This window comes from Choloepus didactylus, chromosome 1 (assembly GCF_015220235.1).
Source record: "Choloepus didactylus isolate mChoDid1 chromosome 1, mChoDid1.pri, whole genome shotgun sequence".
Lineage (NCBI taxonomy): Eukaryota > Metazoa > Chordata > Mammalia > Pilosa > Megalonychidae > Choloepus > Choloepus didactylus.
This window is the reverse complement of record NC_051307.1, coordinates 249587991-249613151: the sequence shown is the minus strand read 5'-3', so window position 1 is coordinate 249613151 and position 25161 is coordinate 249587991. Positions and strand designations below refer to the sequence as shown.

The window sequence follows — 25161 nt, the reverse complement described above, 5'->3', positions numbered from 1 at the left end:
ACCATTTATACATTCAAATTAGGGATTGCGAGTTGGCTGTTACAGCTGATTGGTCCTCTATTGTGATGAGTGGGCTTGTGACGTTGCTGGAGCTTGTAATGGTCAGATCTCCCACTTCCTTTTCGGGTGCACTGTTTTTCTTTCCTGTTGTTCCTGCTCACTTTGATTCTGCTTACAGGTTATTTCTATGTTCCAGGGTGACTTTAAGTTCAGGCTTGTTCCTTTCATGCATGCTTCATTAGTTTTAGCCATTCCTATGGAGAAAGAAGAAAACAGAAACTGTTCAGGATAGACAAGTGCTTCGTGAATTCTAAGAGAGGGAAGTGAAAGCTTTAACAAGTTAGTAAGGGAGGTGCTATTCTAGTGAGTTAGTAGATGGTGGTTTCAGTCCCCCCTTTTGTAGTTATATTCCTTAATCCTGAGGGATAAGGGATGACAACCCACAGAGCTACTTCCTGCTTATTTGGGGCATTGATCATGGGTTAGGGAATGGAATAGTTTAGCATGATATTGAAGATATTCTTGAGTTCCATGAGAGAGGAGTAATTTCTCCAATGTTCAGGCTGTCTTTTGTATCTTCTGTAGTAGGTTGGTAAGTTGGGTTTTAATATTCAGGATAGCTTCTGAAATTTAGCTAGGTCAACATAATTTTATTATTATTTTTATATTTTAAACCTTTAGATAGGCTATAGAAAAAGGTTTAAAAACAAGGATGTTAAGGATAAGAAATATAAGAATTGGCATGCCTGTTTGTAGTATAGTCCTAAACCAAGAACCAATTCCTGCAGGAAGCCAACTAAATGAGTCTAAAAATTGAATGAAGATAGAGAATATCAGTAACTTCAATTTGATGTTTCACGTCAACTAAAAGGGTGATGATTTTGGCAGATTCATCAGATATATAGGCACAACATTCAGTGCACAAGATCCCCTTTGGGAAGCAGTGAGAATATCTAAGTCCATATGGTTTTGGGGGACTGCTTTATGCATCAGGGTAACTTCAGTATTTAGTAAAGATATATTCAGACTGTCATTTAGAGCTCAGTGAACTTATTAGAGCCTCAGTTCTCATTATAAAATTTTCCATGCCCAGTGAGGGAATAAATATTGCAGCAAGATGATCATACTAGGGAAAATTGAGCCCACCCATCATGCCTTTAAGAGGGGTAAGTTTGCAGCACATGGTAAAACAGTACAAATATTTCCTTGAGTCCAAGGCAGGCCTAGAGTTCAATGTCCTAACCATCCTGGGGTTAACCAAGGCCAGAAATTGGTACCACATATCCACTGAGTTCCCTTAGGTGCTATCCAGTAAATGCTCAGTCTTCTAGACCAGTCTTTCCTAAACCCAACACTTTCTTTCAGTATAATGGCTTGATGGCAGTGTTCAAATGGTAACCAAACTATTTTTCTAGCTAGGAATGGGTTTTCTTGTTCAGAATGGTTCCCTTTTATTATAAATTCTATATACAGGGGTTAACCATATCCAGCCATCCCAAATTTGTACATGTCTTTCCTTTTCCCTAAAGTTAGTAAATGCAAATTATTGCCTTGCTAATTTGCTGACTATTTGTTCTATTACTTTACTACAGAAATTAATTTTATGCCCTAGAACAGTTCTATTTACATGCCACTTACCAGGGTCTGTGTTGGTTATGTTGTTTGTGTTAAGTATCGCTGTCTGCTTTTATTTCTCCTTTTGTAGCATTTGTAAAATGATCCAGTCAGTTCCTTGGAGTGGCAAAATCCACCAAGGAAGACCCAAAGAACTACATGATGGGAGGTAGCCCCAAACCCAACAATTTGACCAATTGAAAGAGGAAGCATAAAAGTGTGCTTGTTGGAGAAAAACATTATTATTATTATTATCTTGAGTTAAATTATAGTCAAAATATTGAAGGAATATTTTGAGAAATAATAAAGAAGAGATTTTTGTATGTTTAGTCCTTAGCAGCATAGAAAATGATTTTATCTATAGAATAAGAACTGTGTACAAATATAACCGGTGTATAAGAAGCATATATAAAGGTGAACAGGTCAGCTAATACTATTTAAGATTTATCTAAATGTTTTCTCTTGAAAAGAAGTTTAAGGTCAGTAATCTGTCCACAGGTGTAATCAGGAGTTCAGAGTTCTGGAGACACAAAAAATGGAGCTCTTATTTTCTTTTGTATTGGAGGAGCATCTCCTTCTTGGAAGATGAGTTTCATTCTTGAGTAATGGGGCCAAAGTTGGATGCTCTGTAACTTTACAGAAGAATGAGTGGCAAGTAAAACAAGATAGGGTCCCTCCAATTGTTGGGATTTGGGGTTTTCTAGCTTTTAAGCATTACACATTTCCCAGATCTTGTATAATGTAAGATAGCATCAGTAAGAAAAGAGAGCTTGTCAGAAGCATATTTATATATAGCTGAAATAGTGGCTCCTAAAGACTTCATATATTTTGTTGTCTCTAATTCAGTAATTAAAGGTTCATTCCCTGGTAAGCATGGTTTTAAAGAGAGGGGCTCCATTAGGTCGTTTTGTAAGGGCTTAATCCAAGTCCTCTTCTGGGAGCTACTCATACTCTACACAAGGCAAGTGGTAAGGCTTTATCCCAGGTTAGGTTGGTTTCTTGACAAATTTTAGCTCAAGTTCGCTTGGGGGTACAATTCATTTTCTCAGGTGTCCCAGTGGATTGAGGGCATACTGCAAAAGCATCCCATCTTGGAGTTCTAATTCTCTCACTTCTTTAGCTAAAGTCTCTCCAAATAATGTAGGGGCATTTTTTTAAATCCTGAGGAAGTACAGTCCAACAATATTGCTGTTTTGTATTGGTTCAAAACAATTGAATTTAATTCCCATTCAAAGGCAGATAGTTCCTGAGATTCAGAACTTAAGGGCACACAGTAAAAGGCATCTTTTACATCTAGTACAGTCAACCAGCAGAATTCCCTGGACAGGGCGGTTAGTGATGTGTACGGGTTTGGTACACTGGATGCGTGTCCTCCACTATTTGATTATTGGCCCTCAGATCTTGCAAAAATCAATATTCTTTTTTGTCCTTGGTTTTAGGACAGGTAAGATGGGAGTATTGTATTGAGATTGGCATGGTCGAATTAAGTGATGGTTGAGTAAAAGTCAATTAGTGGGCCTTTGCCTTCCCAGGCTTCCTTCTTTAAGGAATACCGTTTAAGATTAGGGATGTTCACATTGAGCTGGACTTTTACCTGAATTGGTTCCACAGTCCTGGCTCTTCCTTGGCATACCACCAGCCCGTACCTGTGACCTTACCTTTATAAGGATATCTTCAGGTATTTCAGATAGAGTTTCTTCCTTTAGGTACGGTAGGACCACTTTGAAAGGCACAAACCTGATCTGAGGGGACGTCAATGTTCAGGGTATGTGCTGAAAAGTGTACTTGTGCATTTAATTTGGTTAGCAGGTCTTGTCCAAGTAAAGGCATGGGACATACCAGCATATATAGCAAGTTATGCTTTAAATGACTATTCCCTAGTTGGCATTTGAGAGGTTGTAAGAATGGCTTATTATTATTGGTTCCAGACACCCCAATTACTGAAAACATTTTTGAGGAAAGAATTCCTTGTTTCTTATTTAAGTCAGAATAAATGGCTCCAGTTTCTATTAAAAAAATCTAATTGTGGTGATGAAAGGACAACTATTTGATGATACTGTGAGCCATTGATTGTATACTTCGGATGGAGTTTATTGTGTGTGAATATATCTCAGTAAAATTGCATTTATAAAAAATTGTATACGCTTTTTCAGCATATAATGAGGATCATGTAATTACTCTCGTTTATACTTCATTGTGATGAATTATATTTATTCATTTTTGGAATAAACTCACATTTTTGGAATTAAAAAAAAATGTCTACTAGTCTTTTTCCACTAATATAGATATCTGGGGCTCCTGGTGGGAAATACTGACATGATGGTTGAAGTTGGAAGGTGCCTCCGGACTCTGTCATTCTTGGTCGCTTCATTCCCTGCAAGCTGAGGCATTTGATGAGTGGGTTTGCAAGGTGTCTGAGTCTCCCTTCTCTGAGTCCATCTTGGGCATTCCTGCTTCCGGTGGCCTTCTTCTTTGCAGTAGGCACATTGCTGGGGACTACAGGGTGAATGGACTTAGGGTTGTTTGTTGGGGGCCTTGGGATCTTCTCTTTGTCAGTCTTCTCCTTCAGTTGGCCCAGATAAACCTTTGCTGATGGCTACTCCTAGCAAGGCACCTGACATTTCATCTGCTTTTCTTGTGAAGTTGATCTTGATTACTAAAAACCTTAAATGCAATCTCAACCAGATGCAACATAGGCATTCCTAATCCACCCTCCAATTTAGATAGTTTTCATCTTATGTCTGGAGCACTCTGATTAATAAAAGTCATATTGATCAAGTTCATGTTATTTGAATGTTCAGGATTTAAATCAGTATACTGTCTACATGCCTCGAATATCCACTCAAGAAAAGCAGAGGAGTTTTTCTGTGGTCCTGGTTGGACTTTTTGTTCCTTCTTTAGGCTTTTAGGCTTTGGGGCCCCTTTCTGCATTCTAATGATATACATCCTCTGCCAGTTTGAATGTATTATGTCCCCCTAAATGCCATTATCTTTGATGCAACCTTGTGTGGGCAGACCTATTAGTGTTGATTAGATTGTAATTCTTTGATTGAGTGTTTCCATGGAGATGTGACCTACCCAACTCTAGGTGATAACTCTGATTGGATAATTTCCATAGAGGTGTGGCCCTGCCCATTCAGCATGGGCTTTGATTAGTTCACTGGAGTCCTATAAAAGCTCAGACAGTAGTAGCAAGCTTGCTACAGCCAAGAGGGACACTTTGAAGAATGCATGGGAGCTGAGAGAGGAACGTCCTGGGAGAAAGCCCTTATGAAACCAGAACTCTGGAACAGACACCAGCCATGTGACTTCCCAGCTAACAGAGGTTTACCGGATGCCATTGGCCATCTTCCAGTGAAGGTACCCGATTGTTTATGACTTACCTTGGACACTTTACGGCCTTAAGACTACAACTTTGTAAACAAGTAAACCCCCTTTATAAAAGCCAATCTATCTCTGGTGTTTTGCATTCCGGCAGCATTAGCAAACCAGAATAACAGCCTTTATAATGATCTAATTTAGCCTGATCCCCTTCTTCATTTGGATTCCAATGTGGCTCTGTAAATGCATTGGCTAATAGTCCTTGAACCTGAATGGGGCTGTTTGGCTGCAAATTATGTAACCTGTCAGCTTCCAATATATCTTTTCCAAGAACCATCCAATGTCCCTCTGGGGTGAGAAGAATTTTCAGTAAGGCTTGAATATTTGCCCAAGTTGGACTGCATGTAGCAAAAATAGAAGCAAAAAATATCCTTCATCTTTTTGGGGTCTTCTCGGTAGGAAGGCATATTATTCTTCCTATTAAATAAATCAGAAATAGGATAGTGCATGTATATAAATCTTCTTGGGGATTCTTGATCACCAATCCCTGTTGGAACTTGTGTCAGTGGGAAGTGCCCTGCCTGGGATTGTGTAGGCCCCCAGCCAAATGTTGCTAATGCCCTGATGGCTATGGGGTGGGGAAACCATTCCTTCCTGACCAGAGGATGAAGGGCTCAATGTGGAACCCTCTGGGATTAAGCAACTAGGGAGGTGGAGGAGCAGAGGGAAATTCTATATGTAATGGTGAGAGATCTGTGTCTGGATTTGAATCAGGTAATACGTGTTTAGACTGAGATTTTCCTGAGTCCTATATATTCCTTCTTAGCAGTCAGGTCATGAGAGTTATAATCTTTTTCAATTGTAACACAGCATTTCTTTTGTAGATTCTTATTTTGACAGAAATACATAAAACATTGAACATAGGGTATTTCATCCCATTTTTCTTCTCTTTTATAAAGTAATTCTAATTGTAAAATGGTATTATGATTTAGAGACCCATCTGTGCCAGTTTGAATGTATTATGTCTCCCAAAATGCCATTATCTTTGATGTAATCTTGTGTGGGCAGACATATCAGTGTTGATTAGATTGTAATTCTTTGAGTGTTTCCATGGAGATGCAACCCACCCAACTGTGGGTGATGACTCTGATTGGATAGGTTCCATGGAGGTGTGGCCCTGCCCATTCAGCTTGGGCCTTGATTAGTTCACTAGAGCACTATATAAGCTCAGACAGAAGGAGCAAGCTTGCTACAGCCAGAGGGACACTTTGAAGAATGCACAGAAGCCGAGAGAGTAGCTGCAGATGAGAAACAGTTTGAAGACAGCCGTTGAAAGCAGACTCTTGCTCAGGAGAAGCTAAGACAGAATGCCCCAAGAGCAACCAAGAGTGACATTTTGAAGAGGAGGTGTGGCCTAGGGAGGAATGTCCTGGAAGAAAGCCATTTTGAAACCAGAACTTGGAGCAGACGCCAGCCATGGTGCCTTCCCAGCTAACAGAGGTTTTCCGGATACCACTGGCCATCCTCCAGTGAAGGTACCCAACTGTTGATGCGTTACCTTGGAAACTTTATGGCCTTAAGACTGTAACTGTGTAACCAAATAAACACCCTTTTTATAAAAGCCAATCCATTTCTGGTGTTTTGCATCCTGGCAGCATTAGCTAACCAGAACACCATCTTTTGGCCATTGTTCTCCATAAGCTAATATATATTGGGGCCAAACATTAACACACACAAAATCATTCTTTTCTTTTTCATAGGTTCATATCCAAATGTTGACCAGTTATCAAGAATATATTTTAGGGGGCTGCAGCCATTGTTGGTAATATTATTAGCATTCCCCAAGGTTACAATTTCCCTTTTCAGCACCTTAACGAAAAGTATTATAAAAACTTAACAAACCCAAATCCAAGAAAACTGATGGAGAAACCAAACCAATGAGAGCACTTTTGGGACTAATACTCATAAGCCTTGGAGTCTGCACTCGATGAACAAGAAGGGCTTGAATAAGGTGGGCCTTGAATCCACAGTCTTATTCAATTAGTCCCTATTCTTGTCTACAACCAGAAACCAAGCCGGTAGCAGACCTTGGCAAAAGGATAGGCACAATATGTAAAGTTACTCACCCAGAAGAGGTCTGTTCCCAATACTGGTTTTCCTTTGAAATGAAACTGCACCTTAGGCCAATGACACTAGCGGGGATGAGGTTCAGAATCTGTCATCAAGCCTCTAAATTAATTGGTCTGGGTGGCCACGCAGGTTCAGTGGTCAGATATCCTCATTCTGCAGGGGTCACAGAGCCACAGCAAGGGACTTTAAGATGCTGGTCCCATGTGAGTCACCAGACTGGAACCGCTTGAGTTCTTGCCCAATGTGCACAGAAGCCAATTCAGTGACTCCAGGATTTCAAGAAAAGAGTTTATTAGCAAAGGGCAGCCCAGCAGAGAGAGGAGGGGGGTCCTCAGATCTGTCCCCTTGAGCTGGAGAGGTGAGGGATTTTTATTAGATTACACAAGGGGAGGTGGAGATAAAGATACTAGGGATGTTGGCACATGGGAGCTTGATTAGCTAAAATTCGAATTAAGGATTGCAAGTTGGTATTACCATTGGCCATTTATGCATTCAAATTAGGGATTGTGAATTGGGTGTTACAGCTGATTGGTCCTCTATCGTGATGAGTGGGCTTGTGATGTTGCTGGAGCTTGTAATGGTCAGATCTCCCACTTCCTTTTTGGGTGCAGTGTTTTTCTTTCCTGTTGTTCCTGCTCACTTTGATACTGCTCACAGGTTATTTTTATGTTCCGGGATGACTTTAAGTTCAAGCTTATTCTTTTGGTGTATGCTTCAATAGTTTTATCCAGTTCTACAGAGAAAGCAGAAAACAGGAACTGGCCAGGTTAGACAAGTCCCTCATGAATTCTAAGAGAGGGAAACGAAAGCTATAACAAGTTAATAAGGGAGGGACTAACAAATGAGTTAGTATATGACGGTTTCAGGGTGGAGAGCTGCTTTAGAGCCATGATTTCAATTGCAGACTTGTAAAAGCAACTAGCGTTTTTCTACTTTTTTCTTTTCAATACAGTTGTTTGGTTCAAAACTTATTATAGAAACAAGAATAGAACTAGAATTTATTGCTGCAATTTTTGCAGCTGTCTGCCAGTTCTTTCTTCCATAATGGACTAAGAATGATTAGGAATTTTAATTATGGCTAAAACCTTTGGTAATGGTAAAACCCATTTGTCTGTATAATATCTTAAAATTATGAAAAACTTTAAAAGCATACTGATTATCAGGCTCTGGAAAATATACCATGGGTAAAACCATTCCATAGTTTTCAAGGACACTTCATTTTACTTAGAGGAGCTTTCAAAATTTGGCAATTGGATTTTATTCAATTATCCCCATTCCAAGGCTATAACTATGTTTTAATATCAATATCAATGACAATGGCCCTCATATTGATTAGAATTCCTATGTCCTCATTTTGTTTCCAATTATCAGGCCTATTTGGCCTACCAGATGCGACCTGGATATTTGGAAAAGTCTCTGTGGTTTTCTGAGCCAGCCCTGGCAGTTACACTGAAAGGCACTTTGCTTTCTTAGAGGGCAAAGGGCTCTGATGGGGGGGCGGGGGGGCAGTGCTTGCTGCTGTTTTCCAGAAGATTTAGGGAGTTTCTTTTCTGAGTCTTCAGTAGGATTTGGGAAATGTTAGCATTATAAAGCGTTGCTAAACTAAGCTAGAGAGGGGAAGACAAGAGGAGTTTAAAGAGCACCAGAAGCTCAGCTTTCCCAGTTTCTGGGACAGAAACACAGAAATATAATACTCAGTAGTTTGAACCCTAATTTTGCACCCTTCCCTGCAAATTCTTATTCAGATACAAAGACCTAAAAGATTCTATATGTGGGATTTCATTCCAATTTTCTTCCCTTTTGTAATACAAGTCTAACTGTTAATATAGCATTTGTATCTATCATTCCATTTTCAGGCCATTTTTCTTGCAATTCAAAATCATATTGAGGCCAAGCTGTGTAACAGAAATAAAACATTTTTTTTTCTGTCTTTCATAGGCTCTTAACTAAACCCTTTCAGTTTTTCCAAAATACACCCCAAGGGCTGCATTCAGAAATGCTGTAAGATTAGAATTTCCCATTTCAAAAAGTTTTAGTAATCAGTAACCTATTAGGAACAATTGAAGAATGCAAAGGCATGACTCACAAATTACCAATTTAAACAGACACTTAACGCTTACTATATATCTATTACAAAATACTCTTACCTTTGTAAAGGAAATATTAGAAAAAATAGTTGTAAATTGGGGAATTATAGGACAAACTATGCAAAACACAGTCTATTCCGCAACATCGCCCCTGTCCTTATCACTCTGAATTTCCAGGCCCAGAAGAAAGAATTCTTAGCTAAACTCACACCTCTCTCAGCTTTCCTGCACCCAGCCCCTTCCCCATAGTTGCCTTCAATGGTGTCTTGATAAAACTTTAGTTTGCCTCTGTAATTTCTATTATTTCTCATAGGCTTTTCCATTTGTAAGTATAATTTATCCAGCCTGATAGTTTCCTGAGTTATCTTAACAGTTGGACTCATCCCTATACTTAATAACATCTGTATTAAAATAAAGGTAATTGTGAAAAAGGGGTGTCCCAGAGCTGGAGTGTTGAGTTAACTATGCTTCATGTCCTTAAAGGGACCTTGATCATTTCCATTCCAAGCAGGGGGCTCAAACTGCCCAGCTTTAAACAAGGCATATAAAGCTTGAATCATTAAATAAAAATAAAGAATTTCATTTTAAAATAATATCCTGCAAGTCTATGAAAAAATCATTTATCGGATGACCTTGGTCTTGGGAGGAGGGAAAGTTACAAGGCCTTGGGTTGGGTCATGGTCTAGGAGAAGGCCTGGGGCAGGGGCAGGTGAGACAGAAAGGATGTGGCTGACAGGTTTCAAATCCTGTTTTTAAAAAGCGGAGTTTAAATTTCAATTCCTTGGGTGAAAGGACTGAGAATGTATGGAACTGACTTCTCATCCTGGTCTGTTGAATCTGATTTTATGAGTTTCAAATGAGGACCCTGGGATTTAAGACGGATAAGGTGACCCCCGGTCTTCATTAGAGTTTACCAGCCCTCCTGTTGTTCCCAGTTATCAGTCTATTTGGCCTAAAGACACGACCTGGATGTTTGGAAAAGTCTCTGGTTTTCTGAGACTGCCCTGGCAGTTACACTGGAAGGCACTTTTCTTTCTTTGAGGGCAAAGGGCATTGGGGGTTGGCTGCTGTTTTCCAGAGGTTTTAGAGAGTTTCTTTTCTGATTCTTCAGCAGGATTTGGGAAATCCTATCATTATAGAAGGGGACATAAGCCAAGCCAGGACACAGAGGGAGAACATAGGAGGAGTTTAAAGAGCACCAGAAGCTCGGCTTCCCCAATTTCTGGATTTCAGAAATATATATATATATAAAATATATAAGTGTATTTATCTTTAAGCAATTTGAAAAGAGCTCTTCTGGAATTTTGATTTGTTAATTTGGTGTTACTATCCAGAGGTACAGAAAGATATAAATAGAAAGTCAGACACAATGTTACTGGACCAAGGCGGTGGATTATCTCTGCCCGATAGGCTCAAATGACCAATTCCTGAGACACGGGGTTTCAAAGAGAGAAAGTTTATTGCCAGGCATGAAGCAGGAGAGCAGACGGCCTGTTGGTCCAAAATCTGTCTCCCTGAACAACAGTAATTTTGATAGTTTTATAGCATCAAAAGATGGGCAGGTTCTAGGATAATGAGCACAGTGGCCCCAGATGATGTAATTAGAGGTGATCTAATTACTGAGCATGCACAGATTGATTACATGCTTAGTCACAGAATGTATGTAAGGAAATTGCAGCCTTAATATGATGACGGGTGTGATTTTTAGTATTAAAATGAGGTATAGATGACTTGTAGGTTAAAGTCTAAGCTACTGCGCATGTCAGGCAGACCCATTTTGGTTAGATCAGCTTCGGTTATTGAGATAACTTTGGACCTGGGGTAGGTTAGTTCTGGGATAACCCAAGACCTTTTATTAATAAACATTAGGAGCTGTCTTTAGTGATCATAAGACTCTGAAGTTGCAAAACTGGATAAATGGGTACAAGTGAAAGTTTGTCACAAGGATTTTACCATCAAAGGGCAGAAGGTAAAGGCTATACAGTCATTATCAGAGATCAAGGCAGCTGGATTACAACTCAGGTTTCAGGTATTTCCCTCTATCTACTCTGATATACCAAAAAGTAAAAGGGAATATCTATATTAATGATTCAGTAATCATAATCAGCCCTTAAACCCTAACTTTTCAGTTACAACAACAAATGCAGAGACACAGAAATATAAAACTCACAAGTTTGAATCATAATTTTGCACCCTTTCCAGCAAATTCTCATTCTGATACAAAGACATAAACAATAATACGTATGGGATTTCATTCGGATTTTCTTCCCTTTTATAATACAAGTCTAATTGTTAATGTAGTATTTGTATCTACAGATCCATTTTCAGGGCATTTTCCTTGTGAGTCTAAATCATACTGAGGGCAAACTATTATACAAATAAACCACTTTTTTTTGTCTTTTCATAGACTCTTAAGTAAAATCTTTCCAATTTTTCAGAACAGAACACAAAGGGCTACATTCAGGAATGCTACTAGAATTTCAAAAAGTTTTAGTAACCAGTAACCCATTAGGATCAATTGAACAATGCAAATGCAATCACATGCAAATTAACAATTTCAACAGACACTTACTTAACACAAACTAGATATCTATTACAAAAATACCTTTACTATTATAAAGGTATTATTAGGAAAAAAAAAACTATTTCTAAATTGAGGGATTGCAGGACCAACTATGGAAAATACAGTCTATTAGACAACATCCCCCTGTCCTCATCACCCCTAATTTCCAGGCCCGGGAGAAAGAATTCTAAACTAAACTCACACCTCCCTCAGCTTTCTTGTATCCAGCCCTTCCCCCAAAGCTGCATCCACTGGTTTGTTGCTACAACTTTAATTTGCTTTTTACTTTCTACTATTTCTGACAGGTTTTTATTTTTGTAAGTATACTTTACCTAACGATATATTCCTGAGTTATCTTTACAGTTGGAACCATCCCTATACTTAATAGCATCTGTATTAAAATAGCGGTAATTTGTAATCACATAACTGAGAAGTTAGGATTTAGGGGATGACTTATGATTACTGAATCATTATATAGACATTCCTTTTGTACCTTCTGGTATACTATATAGACAGCAGGAAATACCTGAAATCTCTGAACTGTAATCCAGCTGCCTTCATCTCAGATAACGATTGAATAGCCTTCATCTTGTGTCCCTGTATTCCTAAAAACCTTGTCACTTGTACCCCTTTTATCCATTATTTTTTTAAACTTTAGAATCTTATAATCACAAAGGCAACCCTCCAGTGTTAATGGAGGAACTTGAATCAGCTCAAAACTAACCACTGACTTGTTCCTGTAAGGTTAGCTTGATTCCAGCATAGCTCCAAACCTTAACATTTGTAAATGGTTTCTGCTTACACTTGTTCTTGAAACGGTATTGTCTCCATCTCCCCTTGTTTGAATCCACAAAATCCTGGAACTCCTCAGACTGAAAGAGGCAGATTTTTAGGCCCATAGGCCATTTGGTCTCCAGCTTGGTGCCTAACCTAGCAATAAGCTCTTTCTGTCCTTGAAACCCTGGTGTCATGGATTGACTGTTATGCATTGGACAGCGAATCCACTGCTTTTGTCCCGTATCAGTCAGGGTGTCCCGGAGCTGGAGTATTGAGTAAACTACGCTTCCTTTCCTTAAGGGGACTTTGATCACTTCCATTCCAAAAGTGAATGGAAGGGACTCAACCCTTCCCAGCTTTAAAGAAGGCATGTAAAGCTTGAATCCTTAAATAAAAACTAAGAATCCAATTTTTAAAATAATATCCTGCAAGGCTAAAAAAAAAATCATTTATTGGATGGTCTTTGTCTTGGGAGGATGGAAAGTTACAAGGCCTTGGGTTGGGTCATGGTCTAGGAGAAGGTCTGGGGACAGAGGCAGATGAGACGGAAAGAATGTGGCTGACAAATTTGGAATCATGTTTTTTTAATGGTTAGGAGTTTAAATTTTAATTCCTTGAGTGAAAGAGCTGGAGAATGTGTGGAAATCACTTCTTATCCTGGTCTGTTTAATCTGATTTTAAGAGTTTCAAAAGAGGGCCCTGGGATTTAAGACAGATAAGGTGGCCTGGTCTTCATTAGAATTTACCAGCCCTCCTCTTGTTGCCAATTATCAGGTCTATTTGGCCTAAAGACATGACCTGGATATTTGGAAAAGTCTCTGTGGTTTTTCTGAGCTAGCCCTGGCAGTTACACTGGAAGACACTTTTCTTTCTTTGAGGGCAAAGGGCATTGGAGGGCTTGCTGCTGTTTTCGAGAGGTTTTAGGGAGTTTCTTTTGTGAGTCTTCAGCAGGATTTGGGAAATCCTATCATTATAGAAGGGGAGGTTGGCTAAGCCAGGACACAGAGAGGGGAGACAGGAGGAATTTAAAGAGCACCAGAAGCTGGGCTTCCCCAATTTCTAGACTCCAGGAGAAGGGGGAAATATATATGTATATATATGCATATGCGCTTTTTATCTTTACATGATTTATATTTTTTTATATATCATATATAAGCACTTATATATATCATATATAAGCACTTTTTTATATTTAAGCAATTTGAAAAGAGCTCTCAAAAGAATTTTGATTTGTTAATTTGGCATTACTATCCAGAAGTAGGAAAAGATATATCAAACAGACAAACATAAACAGAAAGTCAGATGCAACAAATGCAGAAACACAGAAATATAAAACTCACAAGTTTGAATCATAATTTTGCCCCCTTTCCTGCAAATTCTCATTCAGATACAAAGACATAAATGATAGTACATATGGGATTTCATTTCAATTTTCTTCCCTTTTACAGCACAAGTCTAATTGTTAATGTAGTATTTGTATCTACAGATCCATTTGCAGGCCATTTTCCTTGTGATTCTAAATCATATTGAGGGCAAATAGTGTTATACAAAGAAAGCATTTTTTTTTTTTTGTCTTTTTTTAGGCTCTTAAGTAACATCTTTCCAAATTTTCAGAATACACCACAAAGGACTGCATTCAGGAATGCTACTAGAATTTCAAAAAGTTTTAGTAACCAGTAACCCATTAGGATCAACTGAACAATGCAAATGCAATAACGTGCAAATTAACAATTTCAACTGACAACACAAACTAGTTATCTATTACAAAAATACCTTTCCTGTTGCAAATGTATTATTAGGAAAAAAAGCTATTTCTAAATTGAAGGAATGCAGGACCAACTATGGAAAATATGATCTATTAGACAACGTCCCCCTTGTCCTCATCACTCCTAATTTCCAGGACATTCCAAGCTAAACTCACACCTCCCTCAGCTTTCCTGCACCGAGCCCTTCCCCCATAGCTGCATCCACTGGTTTGTTGCTACAACTTTCTACTATTTATGACAGGTGTTTGTTTTTTAAGTAATAATTTATCTAATGATACATTCCTGAGTTATCGTTATGGTTAGAACCATCCCTTACTTAATAACATCTGTATTAAAACAAAGATAATTTGTAATGATGTAATTTAAAAAGTTAGGTGTGCTGGTTTGAGTGTATTGTGTCCCCCAAATGCCATTATCTTTGTGGTCTTGTGTGGGGCAGAAGTTTTGGTGTTGGTTAGATTTGCTTGGAGTGTGCCCCACCCAGCTGTGGGAGATGATTCTGATGAGATGTTCCCATGGAGGTGCAGCCCCGCCCATTTGGGGTGGGCCTTGATCGGTGGAGCTATATAAATGGGCTGACTCAGAGGAAACTCAGGGAGTGCAGCTGGGAGTGATGTTTTGAAGAGGAGCAAGCTTGCTAGAGAGGAACGTCCTGGGAGAAAGCCGTTTTGAGGCCGGAGCTTTGGAGCAGACGCCAGCTGCCTTCTTAGCTAGCAGAGGTTTTCCGGACACCATTGGCCATCCTCCGGTGAAGGTACCCGATTGCTGAGGTGTTACCTTGGACGCTTTGTGGCCTTAAGACTGTAACTGCATAGTGAAATAAACCCCCGTTTTATAAAAGCCTATCCGTCTCTGGTGTTTTGCATTCTCCAGCATTAGCAAACTAAGACATTAGGCATTAGGGGATGATTAAGATTACTGAATCATTACAGAGATATTCCATTTGTACTTTCTGGTATATTAGAAGAGACAGCAGGAAATAACTGGAATCTCTGAACCATTATCCAGCTGCCTTGATCTCTGATAACGATTGGATAGCCTTCATCTTGTGTCCCTGTATTCCTAAAAACCTTGTCACTGGTACCCCCTTTATCCATTTTTTTTATTTTTAACTTTAGAATCTTATAATCACAAAGGCAACCCCCTTGTGTTAATGGAGGAACTTGAATCAGCTCAAAACTAACCATTGACTTGTTCCTGTAATGGTTACCTTGATTCTAACATAGGTCTAATCCTTAACATTTGTAAATGATTTCTGCTTATACTTGTTCCATCACCCTTTCCTTGAATCCACAAAAATTTAGAACTCTTTAGACTGAGAGAAACAGACACACATACACACATACACACAGACACACACACACATCATATACAAGCACCTATTTATCTTTAAGCAATTTGAATAGAGCTCTCCTTTGAATCTTGATTTGTTAATTTGCATTACTGTCCAGAGGTATTAAAAGATACATCAAACAGACTGATATAAATAGACAGACACAAAAAATACAGAAACTCAGAAGCACAGTAATATAAAACTCACCAGTTTGAACCATAATTTTGCAGCCTTTCCTGCAAATTTCATTTGGATACAAAGACATAAGAGATTGTACATATGGGATTGCACCCCATTTTTCTTCCCTTTTATAATACAAGTCTAATTGTTAACGTAGTGTTTGTATCTGTAGATCCATTTTCAAGTTATTTTCCTCCTGATTCTAAATCATACTGATGCCAAACAGTGTTACAGAAATAAACCATTTTATTTATCTGTTCATAGACTGATAAGTAATATCTTTCCAATTTTTAAAAATATAGCCCAAAGGCTTACATTCAGGAATGCTATTATTATTAGAATTTCCCATTTCAAAAAGCTTTAGTAATCGGTTACCGATTAGGAAAAATGTGAAAATGCAAATGCAATAAAATGCACATTACCAATTTAAACAGACACCAAAACTTATAATATATCTATTGCAAAAATACACCCTGTGTTCAAGATTCAGGTCAGGACCCTGCTCAAAACAAGGGAATTTCTCTGGCTTGGGGCCTCCAAACCCTGTAATGTCTTTCTGATCTGCTTTTGCCTTGATCACGTATTCACCCACTCAGACATCTGGACCTGGAACTGTTTCTTTGGCGCCGATGACCATGGGGTGCTGGCTGTGCAAGACAAATGTGGTTGCCAAGCTTACAGACTAACAGTCTAGCTGGACACAAAACTCAATTATCGTGCCCCCGGTCCAGCCAGGATTCCAGAAATTTGGGCAGTCGGATTCCTGATGGAAGTCCCGGTCCCACCAGAGATGCCAAAATGATGCCAGTCAATGCGAGTGTTCTCTGCCCAACACACATAACAGCCAATCTATGACGCCAGGGTTTCAAAGGGAGAATGAGTTTTACTGTAAAGCACAAAGCAATGAGAACAGAAGGCCTATCAGCCTTAAATCTATCTCGCTGAACTCCCGTAACTCTAAGGGTTTTATAGTATTCAAAGACAGGCAGGTTTAGGATAATGAGTACAGTGTCTTGAGATGTGGGAATTTAGTCTAATTATTGAGCATATGCAGATTGATTACATGCCTATCACAGAATGTATGTAAAAAGATGGTGGCCTTAACATGATTTTTAGTATTATAATGAGGTATAGGTCACCTAAGGTTAAGATTTAAACTACTGTGCATGTCAGGCTGACCAATTTTCATTAAAACTAGCTTTGTCTAGTAAGATAGCTAAGGAATTGGGGTGGGCTAGTTCTGGGCTGACTCGAGTTCTATCATTAATAAAATTACGGGGCTGTCTATGAGATTACAAGACTTCGAAGTTGTAAAACAAGATAAGGAGGTACAAGCGAAGCCAGTCATGGTTTATCATGAGGCTTTGTAGTCACCAGGTAAAGATTATACAGTTATCACTAAAGCATACTTACCAAAGATCACGGCTTCTAGATTATACTTCAGTGAATTTCAGTAGTTTCAGGTATTTACTTTTGGCTCTTCTACAATATCCTAGAAAGTAAAAGGGCATCTGTATAATGATTCAGTAACTATAATCATTTGTCAATTATTACATCTCAGTTACTGCAGCGGGAAGGCAATCAGCTCCCTCTTGTCCCCCTATGGAAACCCCACGGCTTTGGGAGAGCCCAGTCTTACCCCAGTCCCTCTCTCCTCCCCTTGTCTTCCCCTGTGAGGCAGCACTCAGGAGCTGAGGTAGTGTTCAAGGTTGGTGGCCAGCTAACTAGGCAGAGAGCTCCAACCAGACAGAAAGACAACCTGAGATGATAAGAAGATGTCAGGAAAATGCTAAGCACTAACTTGAGCTAGCTGAACTGTGGGAGAAAGGGCCTGCAGGTAGCAGGACTAGAACCCAGCCTTGGGTACTCATGATGGCTGTGTAGAGACAAAGCAATATTTCCTGGAGTGGATGTGGTAGACAGATGGGTCCCTGGCTGGATTCCTAAACCCTAAACTGCTTTCTTAGCGGAAGCTACCCAGAAGGCACATGCTTTGAGCTCTAGGTGAAAAGTGGGCCTTAAAAATCTTCAACATACAAAACCTACAAAACAACCAAATTACCATTTCAGAACTTCAAGGAATTTTCTGTGTTTTTTTCCAGAGAAACCCCTTTAAGGCAGTCTGTGCATTTATTCTGAGAAATTAATCTGAGGTTATATAAATAACAAAACATAGATACAAATAAAAAATAGCACCCAGAAGCCAAATTACTTTTGATAATTTGGGAAGAACTCACAAAATCTCTGAAGATTTTGTTCCTCTGAGAAGAAAACATGTCTTACATTTCTTTTCTAAATAGAGTGAGATACTTACGATGGATCCAAGCACCTGGGGGTAAACATGTGCATTAATTCATTCAACAAACCTTTTTTGAGTATCTATTATGTGCCATCACTGTTGTAGTCAAGGGGATACAGTAGTAAACTGTTAGGTCTGGAGCCGTTCAGGAATTCATGCAATGCAGCGAGTCAAAGCATAGAGTTTATTTAGAGGAGGAAAGCAGGTGGGAGCCGGCGAGAGAGAGAGAGAGAGAGAGAGAGAGAGAGAGAGAGAGAGAGAGAGAAATAAAGAAAATGGCTCCAGCCCTCTATCTGAGAGCAGCATTTTTTAAAGGAAAAACCCACGTTGGGTGTTGGCGGGGAAGGTCCTGCTGAGTGTGTTCTGGGCCTCGATTGGGTGAGTGCTTATCAGTTTCTGCTGACTGGTTACTAGGGTTTTAACATACTACTCTTCTTTGATGTGCACTATATTATCTATGTGGAGGAAGCAGGCCTTTTGGCTTGTTTGCGGTCATTCATCTTTATGGGGATATCTGATCTTGCCTTGTCTGCCCCCTGGAGTCTAGGTGCCACTGTGACTGGGATTCCTAAAACAGCCTTCAACCCTTAGTTTATGGCACACCTGGTATTTATGAGATAAGCAGCAGGGCCCGTGGATCAGACATTCCTTCTATATGTTAGACTCTTGTTCTGGGGCCTGACATAAACAAGACTAACATGTTTTCTTCTCTCCTGGAGTTTACTTTCTAGGAGGGTGTTCCAGTTTGCTAAAAGTGCCAGAATGCAAAATACCAGCGATGGACTGGCTTTTATGAAGGGGATTTATTAGGTTACAAATTTACAGTTCTAATGCCATAAAAGTGTCCAAACCAAGGCAACAACAAGAGGACACCTTCACTGAGGAAAGGCTGATGGCGTCCAGAACACCTCTGTCAGCTGGGAAGGCACATGGCTGGTGTCTGTTCCTTTGTCCCCAGGTTGCATTTCAAAATGGCTTCCTCCAAAATGTCTCTGGGCTTCTGTCTCTCTTAGCTTCTCTCTCTCAGCTCCTGTGCATCCTTGCTTGTTCTCCCAGGGCATTTCTCTGTAAGCATCTGGAGGTCCTCTGTTAGCTTCTCCAGGGCAAACTCTGGGCTTTATCTCTTAGTTTAGCATCTCCAAATGTCTTTCTGTCTGCATCTCCAAGCAGCTGCATCTGTTTCAGCCCCTGAGCTCTCTTAATCCAGTAAACTAATCAAGACCCACCTTGAATGGGCAGGGTCACACCTCCGTAGAAATAATCTAATCAAAAGATCCCACCCACAGTTGGGTGGGTCACATCTCCACGGAAACAACCTAATCAAAAGATCCCATCCATAATAAGTCTGCATCTACAAGACTGGATTAAAAGAACATGGTTTTTGTGGGGGACATAATAGATTCAAACCAGCACAGAGGGAGATAGATAATAAGCTAGGAAACAAGTAAATGAACAAGAAAATAAGAGGTAGATGACAAGTGCTGAGAAACAGTTGCTGCCTCCTCATAGTCTGTATATTTTTATTTGAGAGATAGCTCAAGAGCCAAGGGCTAGAGGGAAAAGGTCTGTGGGAGCTTTTGAAACACTGTGGGTTCAAGTAGAACCCTCAAAGATCCAGGCTCACAGCAAGGCACATCTCTCTCCATGGAACCCAGCACTGAGCTGCTACCTCAGATGGTGCAGCCTTAATCAAAGTTGTGTTGGAAGCCTTGGCCCATATTTGGTGCTCTCCCTGGGGACCACGAGAAGTGGTCATGCAGAGGAGGTATTAGGAGTGGATATGTTGGGTGTGGAGGTGGTGCAGAAGCGGGGGATAATTTGTCTGTTGAATTAAAAGGGCTTCAGATTGAGAGGAATTGTAGTCAAGGAGTTGTACTTAAGGAACTACTCCCAAGGAGCCTCATCCACACATGAACCTGATGTAAGTGATAAGACTCTGGACTTTGAGCTGATTCTGTACCAATTCTGTAGTGGGATGAGACTTTTGAGGGATGTTTGGAAAGAGTGAGTATGTTTTTCATGTGAGAGAAATGTAAATAATCTGTGACCATTGGGTGGATTCTGGTAGTTTTGAAATTCATTGACACTCCTTTCAAGAGGTGGGAGCATAATTCCACTCCCATTGAGTTTAGCCAGGGCTGAGTGACTTGCTACTAGCAATGGAATATGGTGGAAGTGACAGTGTATTACTTCTGCCATTAGGTCATAAAAAGCATTTGGCTTTCTCCTTACTCTGTCTCGGATCACACATTCTGGAGGAAGCCAGCTGCCATGTTGTAAAGACACTCAGAAGCACTATAAGAGAGACCCAACTGGTGAGAAATGGAAATCCTGACAATAGCCAGCAAGGAAATGAGGGCTTTTTCCAACAGCTCTGTGGGTGAGACATCTTGGAAGTGGATCCTCCAGCCCTAGTCAAGCCTTTAGATGATTCATCCCCAGACTACATCTTGACTGCAACTTGCAAGACAGCCCAAGCAAGAACCATCCTGCAAAGCTACTTCTGGATTTCTGACCCACTGAAACTATGAGATAATAAATTGTTGCTGTTTTAAGATGCTAACTTTTGAGGTTATTTGTTATGCAGAAATAGATACCAAAAACAGAGTTTAAAGATGATGCCCATGGTCCAACTGGGGCAACTGAGTGGCTAGATATCTCAATTATCTCAATGGTGAACACTGGAGGAAGAGAAAGCTTTGGAGGGATGTAGCAGCTGATCATCTAAATTCTATGAAATATTTAGATATTTAATACAAGGGTATTATTTTTTATTTGACTGCTGATATATTCCTAGTGCTTAGAACAGTATTTGTCATAGATGTTCAAAATAATTGGTTGAATTGATGAAACCATGAATGAATATTGTTTATATGTAATCCTTTTTGAGTGTAAGACAATCTGAGGCATAGAGAGCAGAATTTTTTAGAGCTACAGAGGAAATTAGAGAGGATCTTTTCATAAACCAGACAGAGAAACTGAGGCCTGAGGTCACAGAGTGGCAGAAGCCAGTTCTTCTGTGTTCTATAATATGGTGTCTCTGAGTGAGTCATACTGAATCCCACCTCAGGGTTTTTGCAAATTCAGTTCACTGTACCAGGAGTGCCTTGTTCCTTGACTCCATCCAGCTGAGTCCTGCTTATACTTTAGGGACTGGCTTTACATCATCTCCTTTGGGAAGGCTTCCGCAAGCCCTTCTCTTTTGAGAATTCCTTTATACATAGCACAGATCAAAATGTGCTATCAAAATGTGGATTGTTTACCTCTCTCCCTCAACTGCTAGACCTTTTAGGGCAGGGATAGGGTCTAGTTCCTTTATGTATCCCAGAGTTCAGCCTAGAAATTGACACAGAAAGGTACCAGTGGGAGTGTGTGGATAGATATGCCCCAAAGAGACAGCTTCTCTCGAGCTTTCTGTGGGCCCCTCAGTGACTGTGTCCTCCCAGCAAGAGTAGTGGATAAGAGCATGGAGGGCTACTGCTCCAACCTAGGGGCAGTTTAGAGGGTATATCTAGCTTAGGGGCACATGGATAGGAGACACGATGGATAGACAGATGGATTCTTTTTCTGTTGTGCAAGAGTGATTTAATTTGTTCTTTGGGAACTGAGTAACTAGGGTGACTGTGACGCTGACATTGCAAAGAAACAAACATTAACTTGGTAAGGTCTATGACCTTGGCAAATCAGAAAGAGTGGGGCAAATGACCTCAGCTTTCTTTCAAACTTTGGGACCAGTGTTCTTCTTTGCTCAGTTCCTCAATCTTTCTATTCAGATACAGGTGAGACCACACCACGCTTCTACCCCACCTTGTGAATCACCAGTAGTATCATCCGATGTTTCACACCTGAGAACTTCTCCCCAGCAGGAACCTAGAATTCAGGGTAGTTTTCCTTGATATTTCCCCTTAAAATGTGATGTGCTACATATGATCTTTCATATATAGGTAAAAATATGGCTTTGCCTTAATACAGCTACATGCTTTGAGCCAGAACCCATCTGAGTACCTGGAAATATAAGCAAAAATGTTTCTGAAGAGGTAAGTGAGGATCACGAAGTTCACAGCCATTCTTTTAGGGCCTCTTGGGACTCACCTGTAACCTACTGACTCCTTCTTTAAATAAAATCTTGGGGTGGTTTTATGTTTGTGCCCCTGGTGCCTGGGCCAGTACCTGGCCCATAGATGGCCCTCAGGAAAATATTGCAGAATGAATAACTGAGAATACAGAGGCATATCAAACACAGCCACTGTCCTTGAGGTGGTTCTAAACCAATGGGGGAGATGAACACACAGACATTTGCAAAAATACAAGGTAAAAAGTGATATGGACCACCAAAGAGGGGAGTGTCTTAGTTTCTCAGCTGCTATGACAATTACCACACAGTGGATTGGCTTAAACAACCAGAATTTATTAGCTCAAGATATTAGTAAAGCTTGTTTGCTGTGGTGCTGGCTGATGACAATCCTTGGTGTTCTTTGGCTTCTATCTCTGCCTGCTGTCACATGACAATGTCCTCTCCTTTCTGGTTCCTGTGACTTCCAGGTTCTCTTTATAAGACCTCCAGTGATATGACTTAAGACCCACCCTGATTCATTTGGCCATACCCAAATAGGACCTTCAAAGATCCTATTCACAAATAAATCTACACCCAGACTCACCTTAACTATTCAAAGATACTATTCACACCCTCAATAACATGGGTTAAGATTAAGAAATGTCTTTTTGGGGAATGTGATTCAATCTACCATGGATTGAATCCACCACATTAGGGAAGGGGGGATGGTTGGATCAGGACTCCTTGGGGAGATAAGGCCTGGAAAGTTTGGAATGGGTTTACTTAGGAAAAAATATATAAGAAAGACGTTAGAGGGGGAGAGAATAGTAGGAATGATTCCATGAGTGCATGGAGTTGGGGAAATATGAGTCACATCAGAGGAATTATGAACAGGTATTATTTACTGTGCAGTTGTGTAAGAGGAGCTGGAGAATTTGGGACACACAAGAACCTTCAACTTGGAGCCAAGGAACCTGGATTTTGCACTGTAGCCCACTGGCAAATAGACATTAAGATTTCACAGGCCAGGTCAACTTCAAAAACATTTTGATAACTGACACTAGATTGCTAACATTTTTGTTTTGCAAATAAAAACAATCAGCTTCCACCTACCATCACTGCAACTTCATAAATAAAGACCATTTAGCATCATTTAGCATCACAAAGTTTAAAGGAGTGGTAGTTCCTCAAAAAGTTAAACATAGCATTATCTTATGACTAAGCAATTCAGCTGCTAGGGATATAACCAAAGGAATTGAAAACAGGGACTGGAACAGGTACTTGCATACTAATGTTCATAGCAGCATTATTCAGAACAGCCAAAATGTGAAAACAACCCAAGTGTCCATCAACAGATGAACAGATAAACAAAATGCAGTATGTCCATTTAATAGAATATTATTCAGACATAAAAAGGAAAGAGATTTTTATACACATGGATGAACCTTGAAAACATTATGTTGAGTGAAATAAGCCAGACACAAAAGGACAAGTATTGTGTGATTCCACTTATATGAAATATCTTGAATAAGCAGATGTATAGAGGCAAAAAGGTTAGAGGACTGAAGGGAGGGGAGACTGGGGAGTTATTGCTCAATGAATGCAGAGTTTTTGTTTGAAGTGATGAAAACATTTTGGTGATGCATGGTGGCGAGGGTAGCACTACAGTGTAATTGTAACTAATGCAATGAATTGTACACTTAAAAATGATTAAAATGTCAAATTTTATGTTTCATATATATGTTGCTGCACACAACAAAAACTTTTTGTTTTTGTCTTTACAAAAAACATTTAAAGGAGCATTTGGCCTTATTGAAAATTTAGTGAAAGCTCACTCACTCCTGATCCTGGGACTGGCATTTAGGAACCAGTGATTGAGGCTGCAAAGAGCTGATAGGGTCTGAGTCTGAGAAAGGTCACCTAGTGTCAGAAATAAAGCGGTACCTGTAAGGGAATAAATGCTCACTCAGTTCTGGAGGAGAAAAGAATTTATTTAAGATCTTGCAAGAAAGGGCACACAGCCAAAAACGTGGTAGGCTGGCACACCAGAGGAAGAGAATGGCGATCTTTTAATTTCCTATTCCTAATGCTCAAGTCCCTCCCCTGTTTCCCCATTGGCTGGATACTACAGAGGTTACAACCTATTCAAGAGAACTGACTAGCCCATCTTTGAGATTTTAATTTGTCCAGCCTATCCGAGAGAGCCAACTAGCTCATTATTGAAATTTTGAACTGATCAGCCTATCCGAGAGAGTTCATTCAGTGTAAATTTTCTGCTGGGAGTTCCCGCCTCTGATTTTACTTCGTATCTCTTTACATTACAGTAACCATGGTTACTTTTCCATATAAGGAGCTGGCGCAGATTCTCTCTTTCTTCCCTTTACCACAGGGCTTGTTTAAGCTGGTTCTGCCTCCATTTTCCCTATTCCCTGCTGTCTCTATGTGAAAGCTAAACTTACCCCTTTCTTACACCTAGGAGCACATGTGAGATGGAGAGACTGGATGGTAGGAGACCACAGGAAGAACATTGTTGTGGTCCAGTTGAAAGCAGGATAATGCAATTCCCCAGATCCAGTAACAGCAGAGCTGTTACCACCTCTAGGCCAAAAGGGAATGGGGGATGGATCATTTACCAGAACCCAGGAGAGCTTGTCTAGTAGAGAGGAAAGCTTTGAGAAGAACAAAGAGACACAGGGGCTGCCAGGGGAATAAATTTCCTAACTCACTCCCCTCCCTCCCTCCTAATCTCACTCCAGGACTCTCAAATGGCTAAAACCAACTGGAAGTCAGACACAGAGGCCCATATATGTGGTCCTTCTAGGTCAGACCCTACAGCAGAAAGCAGGACAGAGAAGGGTGGAGAGTGGATGTTTTAGTTTCCTAGGCTGCTCAGGCACATACCATGCAATGGGTTGGCTTACACAATAGGAATTTATTCACTCATGGTTTTGAGGCTGGGGAAATGTTCAAATCAAGCCATCATCACTGCAGTGATTTCTCCCAAAGACTGGTGCTCTAAGGCTGACTGCTGGTGATC

The 25161-nt window shown here is 40.1% G+C and overlaps 1 long non-coding RNA gene across 1 annotated transcript; it reads right to left on the bottom strand.

The window, feature by feature from the left end:
- Positions 1–239: 239 nt before the first annotated feature.
- On the bottom strand, positions 240–18340 carry LOC119529395. Its single transcript, XR_005215856.1, has 4 exons — positions 18138–18340; positions 17185–17263; positions 7062–7798; positions 240–254 (listed from the first exon to the last, which is right to left on the bottom strand). It is a non-coding gene; the product is annotated as an uncharacterized LOC119529395 (long non-coding RNA).
- Between the last annotated feature and the right edge of the window lie 6821 nt (positions 18341–25161).